Below are 13806 nucleotides of genomic sequence, written 5' to 3'. Positions count from 1 at the left end.
GCCTCACCTTGGATTGCGCAACCCCTGGCTCTGCGCTGGCTGCTAAGCGGAGAGAGCATGTTGCTGTACGGCGTCAATAAAATGGTTTAAACAAATTTAATATGTGAACTTATTTCCAATAATTTAGCTTATGTATATAATGTACAGTGCTTTTTGTCACCAACTGTGTTTGTGTAACGTGTTTCGTGTAATGAGCGATTATAAACGGCAGAGAACAGGTTCGAGGTGAGGCAGGCAGTTCTCTTGCCTCATGGCAGGGGGCGCTCAAGATCCCAGACGTTCGTCTTGTTCACTCCTCAACTGCCGAGTAAGTGACAGCGAGCTAGGCTAAACGATTCGGGAAGCAAGTCAAGTGCAGCGATAGATTATAATAGAGATAGTGATTTTTTTTTCCTCTCGCTTATCCCGACTTTCGACATGGATGACTACATTACAACACTAAAAAAGTTTTCTCAAGTGGACTTTCAATCGAAGCAGGAGATAATATGTGTGTTTTGTGAGCTACAGTTTGTATGTGTAAGGATGCAGAAGTGAAACATAACCTGTAAACTGCTGTCAATCTATGCATCTATTTGCAAATCTGATTCTGATGACGTCAGTGCCTCACCAGCTATGAACCTCACCGCACGTCACTGCAGTGGAGAGACTTTAAAACTGGTGTTATGTGCTCTATCTTCCTGGTTTTAGTGAGAACACGAGCAGCAGCATTCTGGATCAGCTGCAGCTGTTTGATTGATTTGTTGGACAGACCTGTGAAGACGCCGTTACAATAATCAATACGACTGAAGATAAACGCATGGATGAGTTTCTCTAGATCTGGCTGAGACATTAGTCCTTTAATCCTGGAAATGTTCTTCAGGTGATAGAAGGCCGTCTTTGTGACTGTCTTTACGTGGCTCTGAAGGTTCAGGTCAGAGTCCATCACTACTCCCAGGTTTCTGGCCTGATCACTGGTTTTTAGTTGTAATAACTGAAGCTGTGCACTGACTCTAGATCGTTCCTCTTTAGGTCCAAAAATAATAACTTCAGTTTTGTTTTTGTTCAGCTGGAGAAAGTTTTGGCACATCCACACATTTATCTGTTCTAAGCATCTGTTCAGTGATTGGATGGGTTCTGAGTCTCCTGGTGACATCGTAATGTAGAGCTGTGTGTCATCTGCATAGTTATGGTAGCTAATATTATTTCCTGTTATAACCTGAGCTAGTGGGAGCATATAGATATTGAATAAGAGGGTCCTAGGATTGAACCTTGGGGTACCCCACATGTGACCTTTGACCTCTTTGATGAGAAGTTTCCAATTGAAACAAAGAAATCCCTGTTCTTTATGTAAGATTCAAACCAGTTAAGCACTGGACCGGAGAGTCCGACCCAACTCTCCAGTCGATTCAGTAATATGTCATGGTCAACAGTGTCAAAAGCTGCACTGAGGTCCAACAGAACCAGCACTGTGGTTCTCCCACAGTCCGTATTTATATGGATGTCATTGAACACTTTTACGAGGGCAGTTTCTGTGCTGTGGTGAGACGGAAACCAGATTGGAAGGAGTCAAAGCAGTTGGTTATCGTTAGGAAGCTATTTAACTGTTTACACACAACTTTTTCAATAACTTTGCTGATGAATGGGAGGTTGGAGATCGGCCTGTAATTCTGCAGTAGTGATTTGTCTAGATTGTTCTTTTTTATCAGTGGTTTGATTACTGCCGTTTTCAAAGCCTGGGGGAAAACGCCTGATGAGAGTGATGAGTTTACTATTTGGATCAGATCAGTAGCAACAACAGGCAGAACTTTCTTAAAGAAATGTGTGGGTAGAACATCCAGACAGCAAGAACTGGAGCTGAGTTGACTTATAATTTCCTCTAGGGTTTTATAATTAAGTAGTTGAAATTGGGTCATTTTTCCTGTATTTGTTTTGTTTGGGTTCAGTGTTGGTACTGACTTTATAGTGGATGTGCAGATTAATCCTGATTTTTTGAATTTTCTCTGAAAAGAAACTGGAAAACTGGTTGCAGGCAGCAATAGACTGAAATTCAGGTGGTAACGTGATAGGAGGATTTGTGAGCCTGTCAACTGTTGCAAATAAAGCTCGAGCATTGTTAATGTTTTTGTTTATGACATCTGCAAAGAAGGCCTGTCTTGCATGTTTGAGTGTTAAATGATAGTAACGTAGTTTTTCTTTATAGATGTCATAATGAACGTGAAGTTGAGTTTTACACCATTTTCGTTCTGCCCTACGGCAGAGTTGTCTTGCACATTCCATTGTCTTTTTTTCCCAGTTTGCAAAGGCCACACTTTGCAGTAAAATTCTTATGTGGTTCTCTACTACCATTCACGACAGAGAAAAAAAAAAATGGAAATAAAATTACTACTCCCCATAGCTGATCAAAATTACTCACTTCAAATTGGCACACAGCACACTACAAGACAAAAACATCTAATAATAATAATATTTTTCAGTTTTTCAAAATCGCTTCTAGCCCTGGATTACTGTTTCACCAAATTGGATACCAAGTCAAATCAAACAGGGATATGGATGGAAGAAGATTACTGCAGATACAGTCACCCAGCCTGCCCCACAGATTCAGGATTTCATCCCTCAGCATGATTAAATGGGAGACTTTCACACCCGATTTGTTAATTCTTGTGCAATATAGAAGTTGAATTCATCACATTTTGCTTGGTTTCATGTTGGCTTGCATAAAACTCAAATGGGCACACATTGCATATTGGTCTTTTAGTAAAGGTGCCTTGCCAGAGGATCAGTGCATTAATATATTACGCAAGTCAAGAGGTCTGCAGTTAGAAAGAATGAGACAAGGAGAGACTGTGTCTGCTGAGGTGGTGACAAGCCACATAGTGAATGCAGATGGTAGAAAAGTAGGAAAAAATCTCTGCTTAAAAAATAATTTATGAAGTACCAATCACATGTGTGGCATTTAAAACGGTCAAAAAGATTGTGAATTAAAAGAAAAGCTGTCAAAAGGCATTCAGCTGTCATTCAAGCAATTGTAATCAGTCCATGTTAAAAAGAAAATGTCAAGTTCAGACTTGGCTCTATTATCTGTCTTTGGCTATCTGTTAACACCAGGATAGTGCTATATACAGGTGTGAACACACTTGAGACTGATTAATGACAGGCTTGTTCAGACCTCTGTCCTTGGACACACTTAAAGATCATTCACAGTAGAAGCATGGCTCCCTTCAAGCAGCACAGCATTTACAGGTTCAAACCTTTAGTGTGCCTGATCTGGCGGTGAGGTCACAAACAGTTTATGCTCCTTTATGTCCTGATCATATCACGTGCGTAAAAAAAAAAAAAAAGAGTTTTGTGGCCTAAAATAAATCCGCAGAAATACAACTGAGAAGGACCGGGCAATATGGACAGAGAGCTTGGGATTTTGATGTTCATGGCAAAAGAAAAAAGTTTTAAAATAAATATAACAACACATAAATACATTTTAAGAAACTATTACTAAAAAAACGAGGGCGACATTTTATTGGAAGGACTGTGCAAAGGACTGACATGAAACTGTCATAAACATGACAAAACACCTGTCATGATCATGAAGGAGTCTGAATTATCATTTGGTAAAAAAAAAAAAAAAAAAAAAAAAAAAGACACTTTTAATGCAAAATTGCACTAAAAGTTGCTTTAAAAGTGCATTAAAAGTGTAAACTTTGCATTAAAAGCATCATTATTAACCAAATAACACTTCATGACAACAGTCATAAATATTTATGAGGAGTTTGTCATGTTCATGATCATGTCAGTCTTATGCAGATCCCTTTATATAAAGTGTTACCAAAACTAGTTCTGCCAAAATGCACATTTAATGCTTTTCAATGAAACCAATTAGTGGTTTTAACATTTTACCTAAATGACAGCTGCTTTGGATAAAATACAGTAGTAGTGAAAAGAAAATACACAATCAAATTTGTATTTTGAACATAAGCATGGGTTTCGATTTGTAAATTTTTGAAAGTCTTTCCATTGCAATATTTACTGTCATTCTGTGTGCATCTAGTCATGATCACATTTATTTTTTTCTTTAGCCATTAGACAACAATTACACATGCCGCATTTATCAGTGTGTTTTGTCATGGTCTGTTGTAACTTGCCGCGTCGATTCCTTAACTTCTCTGAATGATCATTTAGTTCAAGTGACTTAGTGTATTAGTAATTTCAAAAAAACACCAATAGACCCTGGTGATGTCTTCTTCATTCATGCAGGTCAGATTTGGGTGAAAAATGTGAACCCTCACCCTGAAAGGTGTCCATCAGTAGCTGAATCAACCAGGTTGTTTGTAAATGCATAGTCTTCACAGGGAAATGGTAAAAAAAAAGGAAAAGGATTTATCAAGACTAAAAAATTGCCAGTACTCTTGTTTTATTTATTTTTAAACCTAGAAATGGTTTGACATGCGGTTAAGCAACATTTCAGTTGAAAATATGAAAACCACCAGAATGTACTACTTTGTTAGCTAATTGTAGCCATACAATTTTATGGGCAAGTTTGTTTTTTTCAGTCACAGGAATATCATTTAAAGAGTATTCAGTGTGTAAAATACATGGTGAGGTAGGAATTGTTGGTTATCTTGTTTCCCTTTCATTTGCTGTCTAATTTGACTCATAACAAGGTTTTATAACAGCCATTAGAAAGTAAATTTTCTTGGTTAAGCTTGACACATTAATGCCCAGCCATTCAGTAGTTGATAAATGGACACTCAACTCTGGTTATTATGATAAATGGGAATTTCATACAAGCAACACTGCCAGGTATGAAAAGGAATATAATACGCCAGAGAGAAATTCTTCCTGAAAGTGCCGCCAATGGCAAATTGGACACGAATGCCTGTGCAGTCAGTTGACATTCACAGTATTGGTTTCTATTGGATTGCTGGACTTGCTTGTTAGTAAGGGCCAAGGTGTCGGAGGGGACTTTGACGAAACAGGAACTGGAGAGAGAGAAAAGAAAAAGAAAAAAAAAAAAAGCAGCCAGTAAATAGGCCAGCTGTTACCATGGCAAAATCTACAAAAATGAGAATCCCTGACCTTTTAGTCATCAGAACAGGCTGTTGGGTGTGTGCTGAAAATGTGACAACAGCCATCAGATACATCACACTAAGCATATTATCATTAGATCTTTATAAGAGGAGGCGTGTGCTCTGTGGATGGGGGTTTCAGTTGCTCAGACTGGACTGTGCCTGATCAGTGGGTTATGATAAGTAGCTGAGAAAAAGGAAAGTAAATGGAGCCACAAGGAGCACAGAGGCACAGAGGCAGGGGAAGTACAGAGTAGGAAAGTTAATCACAACCATCTCAACTGCATAATAAAAGAAGGGCACAGGAATAAAAATAGTGAACACGGAAGACTAATGGAATTCATTTTAGAGTATTTAACCTATTTCACAGAGAATCCAGGCAGGGTAATCAATTAAAAGTGCTTTTAGCCCAGACCTCAACTTCAACTACTCTGCAGCTGTGATTATTCTCTGACATGATACCTTCCTAGATATAGATATCTTATTAACTACATTAAAATGTTGGCCCTTTACTTATACTTAAGCGATAAACTACAGTAGTTGCTAACATACACTGAATTATTATGACAATGTCTGTCTAATAGGCTGTGTATCTTCAAAATACTCTAATAAGACCCAGTTGTAGCTTAAAAATTTCAGTTAGATATTTTGTAGCAGATCTGTGTCAAGAAGAACCTCAGCGTGCATTGGAATGACAACAAATCATGCACCATGTAAGGACAATCTTTGGGCATGTTCTGCTCAGATTTTGGGTAAAAAAAAAAAAAAAAGTTCTTTGACATCATCCCAAACTGTGAAAATAAGTACTCTAAGTTAAAAACGTCTCAACAGACAAGTAAAGTAAGGTAAATACTGTGTGAGTGCCAGGCCTGGTATGAAACTTGACCTGTGCGTGTTGTGACAGTCTAAAATCCTCTTCTCTCAGACTCTGTGTCACCGGCCAGTTAAATCCTTGACCCAGGTGTTTATTCAATATGTACAAACAATCCCCCAGACATTAAAGGAGGTCTGCTAGAGCCACAGTGCCTGTCTTCCAGTACTTTGGTTTGTTTGACAGTCTACCTAGCACTAATCCTGGGCTCTACGACACACCTTGAAGGGCAGAGGGATCGAAACAGCAGCTCCGAAAAAATATGCAACTCCGCATTCCCGTGAACACTCCCGCTGAGACCATGTGGAAGGGTGAAACACGTGTACCCGCATTACACGGCAACAGCACACTGGATGGATGAAAGTGGACAGCAGAGCAGGAGATTTGATTTGGATCTGGTGGCTTTGTAAAGTTCCTTGTCATCTGTCACATCTGATGAATGCAAGCTTAACAAATTCGACTGCGGGCCAGATCTTCTTGCATTTTTAATCGTTCTTGCAAATCCAGCAAGGCCCCTGTTAGGTTCTGTCACAGAGGACACGGAATGGACTACAGGGGCAGCCACTAAATCTCTGTCACTCAGTGGAAGACGCGAAACTTTGCAGTGCACACACACACACACGCACCCACGCACACGCACACACGCCTGCACGCCCACACACCTGCCCCCTGAGAAATAATTAACATGGTGAAAAACATATTCAACTGACGGAAATATAGCTCATTTATTACATTCACATACCATAAAAGGGGATCCATCAAACAAGTCTGCAACACATGTAATAAAGTGTCTATTTGTCAGAAAAAAATACTAGTTTGCTCATTTGTACTTTTCAGTTCGAGCGGGTAAAGTTGTAGCGCCTTCCTTTTCTGAATATTTCACATTGTTTATTTTCAGCTGGGAATTTTTAAACTCATGCTGACATTTTGAACAGCACCAGCAAGGGTTTGCCAAATTATTAATTAAAACAGCTGTGACATTTTATTGCCGCATTGCACTTTCAGCAGCAAAAGGCTTCCAGGAACAGAATGACAGAGGCTGCAGGTAAAAAAAACAACAAAAAAAACAAAACACAGAGCAACGAGGAGGATCATATTTGATAGTATTCAAATGTGTCATTTTATTATGTTACCAGCTGTTGTAAATTTAAATTATTACACACACACACACATCCACATGAAACATGATGGTAACATCATGGTTTGGGGAGAACCGCCAAGCCAATCAGAGAGGATGAGAAGATGGATTAGGCTAAATACAGAAAATACAGGAAGAAAAATACGTCAGAGGTTCTCTGAAGGTTCAGCTTCCAGCAGGACAGCTCCAAAAATGACCCTTAGCCACAAAGGAATGGTTTAGACCAAAGCATGCTCAGGTGTTAGCATGGACTAGTGACCTAAATCCCTTAATGGTATCTTGCATAACAAGAAATTTTACATCATTACATGCTTTCTATTCCTGGTGTCCATCTCTAACAGTCATTGAATGACCATTGAAGATGGTAAAATAGATTTCCTTGCCAGTCAAGTTAAGGGCAAAACAGCAACGCACATGAAATGCAATGATACCTAAGACAAATTGGATTAACAAGTTAAATGAACAAGTATGTTTTTGGAAGGAGGGAAGAAAAGAAACATTGTCAGAAACTCTTATGTGATGAATGCAACCTCAGATACAGAACAACTATAGTCACTAAGTATTATCAGTCTTACTGAACTGGAGCCTCCAGCAATTCTCAGCAATGCACCCAGAGAAACAATTGCTGCCGATCTGCCGCGGACAGTGGTCTGCAACCTGCAGCTCTGCAGCCACAGGTGGCTCTTCATAATGTCGGCCAAAAGTGATGGAAATCAGAGAAATGTGTATAAATATTAATATATAAGTAAAACGCTAGTTTAGAATTTTGTCTGTTTTATTCCCCCAACAGAATGGCACCAATTATGCAAGGAATAATTTTTTTTTGTTTGTTTAATTCTTTTATGTGCCGCAAACTACATGTCGTTTCTTCGTTTTCCGTGACTTTGAAACATTTCTTTCAAGAAATGGGTTTTGTTGTCTTCTCATAAAAGTTTGACATTTTGTTCTAAAACCTAAAATCAGAAATATAGAAACACAGATGCACTGAAATAACGATACATTCCCTTTAACTGTAAAACATAAACAATGTATTCAGTAGGTGTTTATAAATCTGATAAGCTTGTCTTCTACCAAAGCTCACACAGGTTTTATGATTCACTATTACACTCAATCAGTCTACAGTCAAAAAGATTAACAGGCAGAAACATGATTAGGTTAATGGACTATTTTAACTTAGTTGAAGCCATCAACCAACTTCAGTGGTCCATTTAGTCCAAACACTCTTAAAAGAAGCACCTTTCATTCAAGGCAGGTTTTGAGCTAGTTAGATTAAAATGACTGACCTAAAGATGTGACCATAATCAGCTAATTATTGTTCTCCTTGCATGTCTAAAGAATTAAGCACGATGTAAAGTGCGGCCAGCTAATTGTGTTCAGTGTTTCCATTGAACACAATCGCTCAGTATAATTTTCAAACCAAACCCTGACTGAATGTAAAAATAGTTAATCACAGGATTTGATGAGGGATATAAATTTATTTTAGATTATTTTGAGACTAGGTTCAAATATATATATATATATATATATATATATATATATATATATATATATATATATATATATATATATATATATATATATATATATATATATATATATATATAAGGAATTAGTATATGGAATGCAGTTGTTTTCTGCATTTATTGATAACAAAAGTTTCCGCTAGAATCACAAGTCCATAAATTTATCTGTTGCTACATTTGCACTAAATTTATTCAGTTGATGGGCAACCTTGGATGGCTTGAAAATCATCAACTTACATTTTTATTTTTATTGATATTTCCAGCAGGTATCATATTCATTGGCAATCATATAGATATAGAAACAGCCTAAAAGTAAATTTATCATTTATTTCGGGAGAAAAATCTCTCAGTAAAATATGGAAAATAAACAACCTTCAACTTGATTATTCAGAAAGTGGGAGCAGACCAGTGTTAAAAACAAATATTAACCTGGTATCAGAGTTATTGGGACTGAACAATCATAATAAGAAAGGTAACTAAAACATTTTGTATGAATATTTTATGCTGTGCCTTTGGATTTTTGATATGTAATTTATCACTTTTTCACTTAAAAATAAGACCTGCAATAGATGCAGATTTCAGTTTACTGCTCTCCAAAATTGATAAGTCAAGAGGACATAACATTCAAAATCAGCAAATGCTGCCGATGTTCATAAATAAGGAAACACCTACAGAAATCCGAACTTTAAAAGTTTTCTTTTACCTACCAGTAAACGTACAAATAAACAATTTAGCTATGTTTTTACACACATTTTTACCATGTTGTGATAATATATATTTAGCTAATAACAGTAGTTTGAAATTGTTGGGTTTTACAAGTTTTGCTGTAAACCACTTCACTCAACTCCTTTCTCAGTCACACATGAAAAAATTCACATGAACATCCAAAGCAACTGAATCACAGCTGTCCGCCCATCCTGCTAGATGAGGTCTCTGAGTCTTTGGCCCCACAGATGGATTATATCCCAATTGTCAGTGGTATGAAGGGCAGCGATAAGGTTGAAGTGTTTGATAAGTGCATGTCAAAACAGTTGTCCAGCTCATGAATTACAAAGTGTACAGTAGATAGCGTATGACTCTGCAGCGTCTCTGGGATTGTATAGGTTTTAATGTGCTGAGGGGATTTTCATTTTTGGACTCCTAAATATAATGCCATTAGTTCCTAGGCAACCTTTGAAAAACATGCTGACTAATTGTTCTCTGGAGACCTGCAAAGAGTTGAACTTGAACCCTGCATCTAGTCTAACTGCATGTCTGTGTGCACAAACGGGTGTGCGTGTGTGTGTTTGCGAAAATGTTGATAATAAATACTGGTTGGGGATTCTGTAGTTGCAGAGCAGTTTAAGTTTAATTGCTTGTGGTGGCAGTCAAAGTCAATACTGGTCAATGGCCCGTGCATCCTCCAGGTTCATTTCCCCATAATTACTCTACATGTGCCTGGTCAATGCATAAGTCTGTCATCATTAAAATAATAAGAATGGGTTGGGCAAGGAACATGGTAGGAAAAATGGAGGACCGAATGCAATAGGAATGAATGAATCAATATTTTAGACAGGAGGAGTGGATGACTTGGCCCAGCACAGCCACAGAATTAAATGTTGGGCCACAGTGCGATTTCTCCAAGGCATCTCTAGCTTCTGTAAACCTCAGGTGGACACCGACTTCATTTTTCTGAATTCATTTTCCATAAAACCTAGCATATGATGAGAGAAAATACAACACAAACTAATGGACTTAACTAAAGGAGCGCATTCCTCCTTTACCTGATTAAACACTGTCATTTTCTAGCATTACAACCGTAATGTACTTTATTTGAATATTATGTGACAGAGCACACTTAAGTGGAAACAGAAAAAGTGGATTTCAATATTTCATTCAAATGAGCATTTCAAAATTGTGTCTTTGCAAAATATCTCAACCCCAGACAGGGATAGACTCTGTAAGCTTTACAAATGTTAATAAACTATTGAGTTAATCAATCCTATGTAGCTCTTACTCTATATTTTCAGTTATCCAGAATTTCAGTCTGCTGAAGGTTTTCCTTCTATATTTGCCCTGCATTTGGGCAAATATAGGGTCAACTTCCTGTCTTACCACCTACATGTCACCTTTTCCCACATTTTTGCTTTTTCTTACATGGCTTGTGAATGCGACTTCTTACAGCTTTATTCCAATATTGGTTTTATTCAGGAAACTCTTCAATAAAACATTCATTCTTGACACTTTTCCAAAAAGACCTGATTTAAAGGAGTGCAAGTAACCTTTGTACCATCTAGATTCTACCATCCGAGCTGTGAGTCTCTGTTGCTCCTCAAGGCACGACAGGCCTCTTACCAGCTTCTTTGATTAATCCTCTCTCTGTTCAGACTGCATAATTGCCTTGGTAGACTTTAAAACATGCCACATTTTTATTTTTTATTTTATTTTTAATGAATTAGACCATGCTCAATAACCTTCACCCAACAGCTTTATCCCTGACCCGTCAAGTTTGTTCATTGCTCCTTATGTTGCTTTTTCTTCTTTTAATATCTTATAGTGGTACAGCACAGACTGCTGCAGTTCAGTAAGATATTTTATGGTCCGGCGTGTTCAAGAAAGCATTTCCACCACAAGTTGGACTCTCACTGTTTATGTGATGTTAAACCCAAACACTAATGTGGTGCCATTAAAACTGATTCCCTCAATCGATGGACTGCATGGTGCGAAGGCAGTAGCTCTACTCTCGCCACAGCGAATCATTCACCTATGGACCTGCAACTGAAGGGGCCCTCCCTCGTGGGTCCCCTTCAAAAATAGCATCCAGAACTGCACAGACCAATACCATGTTTCTCAGTGGAAATGAGGCATCACAAATCTGAGAAAACTTGTGCTCATGCTGCCACGGACTTTCACAGTCTTTAAAAATAAATTGAAAACCATGTGTCCTTTTCTTCTGCTTCACAGTCTTGCACTACTTTGTGCTGATCTCTCTCACAAAATAATAAAATGTAGTATGAAAAAATGGGGGTTGGGGAATCAAGCATATGAATACTTTCACAAGGTTGTACATGTATATATCCCAATCTGAATGCTTTTTGTGTGTGACTGTAATAGCTTTAAAGATAAACAGCAAACTCAAGACCATTTTTTTCATTTTTCTAATAATGAAGAACCTTCAGCCTATTAGCTGTTTTCTTTCAGCCCACTCATGATTCTTTTCAAGCTTTGCATCAAAATGCTGACGATGGCAGGCTCTTCACTGACAGAAACGTAACAAGCATTCCTCAAGAAAGCAGCTCTGCTCATTACAGCCCCCTTGAACGCGATGGACTGCGGTGCAAACAGATAAAAGGTAGCTGACCCGTCATCTGTTGCTGCGCACATCTGTTGTGTGCGAGGCGGCGCGCATCCTCTCTGTGGCAACCATGTGTTACTGATGTTTAGTATAATCCTTGGCCTTTACCAGCTGCCCACAGGTCTTTGAAAAATGTCTCGCTTGAATTAAAAGCAGGTGGACACAATGTGATTAGCTTGTTAAAACACACCTGCTTCTGAAAGGTGAGGCATGAAACACAGACGCAAAAAGCACTCGGAACACACCAGAGACCTTTTCTACTGCAGGGACGAGACGCTGGAAACTTTATTTTCAGAAGTTGATATCCTTAAAGTAATAGGTGGGTATTTAAGTTTCAGTAAGTCAAATTTAATTTCTCTGACATATCTGACAACAAGCGTGCAAATTATTTTTACAAAGACTGACGGCTCTGTTTTGAACTACTAAATAATAATAATAATAGTTTATTATTATTTTTTTTTATTATAAAATGTATGTTTTTCAAGAGGTTCTACTGAAACCTCACAGGCAGTAAAAACTTCCCATCGGTAAAACAATAATTTCAGTTACTTTATATTGTCTAAATACAGATGAGTTGCTCCAAGAAGCCAAAGCTAATTGGTAGATTTAGCGTGGCCAAAACAAATGGGTGCAGTGTATATAAAATATTCAAAGGAAAATAGAGCTTAGGAAGCTGAAATAGGCTCAATGCTACATACTAACTGTTGTTCGCAAAGCAGCTAATCTAGGAGTGCCAATTATTTTCTTTGGCTGTGGTTGTACCTCAAGTGTATTGATAACAAAGTCTGTGGATGTTAGCTTCTGTGGTAGTGCTAAGACTGTTTTCCACTGTGCATATTTGAGAACGACCATGGTCACTGCCCAGCTGATTTAGCTTAACCCTTTACAAACGGCTAATCTGTAGTTTATATTTCCAAAACATTACTGGGGGTAATTATATACTACCCCCAGTACATCAAACTTAAGCTTGATGTAGGTTATTCAAAAGCCCCCAACAGAACTTCACATAAAAGATTGTGTCCTAAAACCATGCAAATATGTTTATTAAGTTTAAATTTTTATTACCTAGTTTAAAAACTGTTAGCTGTCTGTGCTCAAAGCCTAGAGTACTAACTTTTCAGCTGTGTTTCTTGCCATCATAAAACAAGAATAGAGGATTATCTGTGTTGTAACGTAGGATCAACACTGCTCTTCTGTCTACTTGTCAGAATTCTGGAGAGGAAAGTTTTTCATCTTAAAATAACCTTCTTTGATGTATCCTTGGACTCCCCGTTCTCTATCTCTCTGCTCCCTTTGGAATTGTTGTCATTGATCAAATCCTGCCTCTACCTCCTCAACCCCCTCCGTTTGCCACTCTGAGCAATTTCAGTTCCATTTGCACATTTTGAAAACATTTAGTTTTTTTCCAAGTCTGGATTAGTTAGATTATTTCTAGTGTTGGGTGTTTAAGTATTATATTGCAGAGTCTCAAATGACATATTGGACATTTTATTAAATTAGCACCTAAATATTTTCAGGCATTAATGCAGAAACTTCATCACTGATCTGAATTGAAACAACATGCCTCCTCACAGCTGGGTTTGACTCTTGGATAAATAATTTATAAAGCCTGTTTGTAACTGACATAAGCCTTTATTCCTTAATTTATTATATTTATTCTTCCTGCTATTGCCCGAGGCAGTTTTGTATATTTATCCAATTGGGAAATTCAACCCACTCACTGCTGTTGGATTGTACTTCAGGGTTTCCTTGTAGTCTCAATAGGAAGCTCTGTTATTTACTATCTGCCAGGAGAGGTGAATACACAAATGCTTCTTACTTGTCGTGACCAACACAATCTGCAGCGCAGACACCAGCCCTCTCACAGGCATTACAATACCATAATAAAACTAATAGATCAC

This window comes from Gambusia affinis, linkage group LG14 (genome assembly GCF_019740435.1).
Source record: "Gambusia affinis linkage group LG14, SWU_Gaff_1.0, whole genome shotgun sequence".
In the NCBI taxonomy this organism is placed as follows: domain Eukaryota; kingdom Metazoa; phylum Chordata; class Actinopteri; order Cyprinodontiformes; family Poeciliidae; genus Gambusia; species Gambusia affinis.
This window is presented reverse-complemented; position numbering follows the sequence as displayed.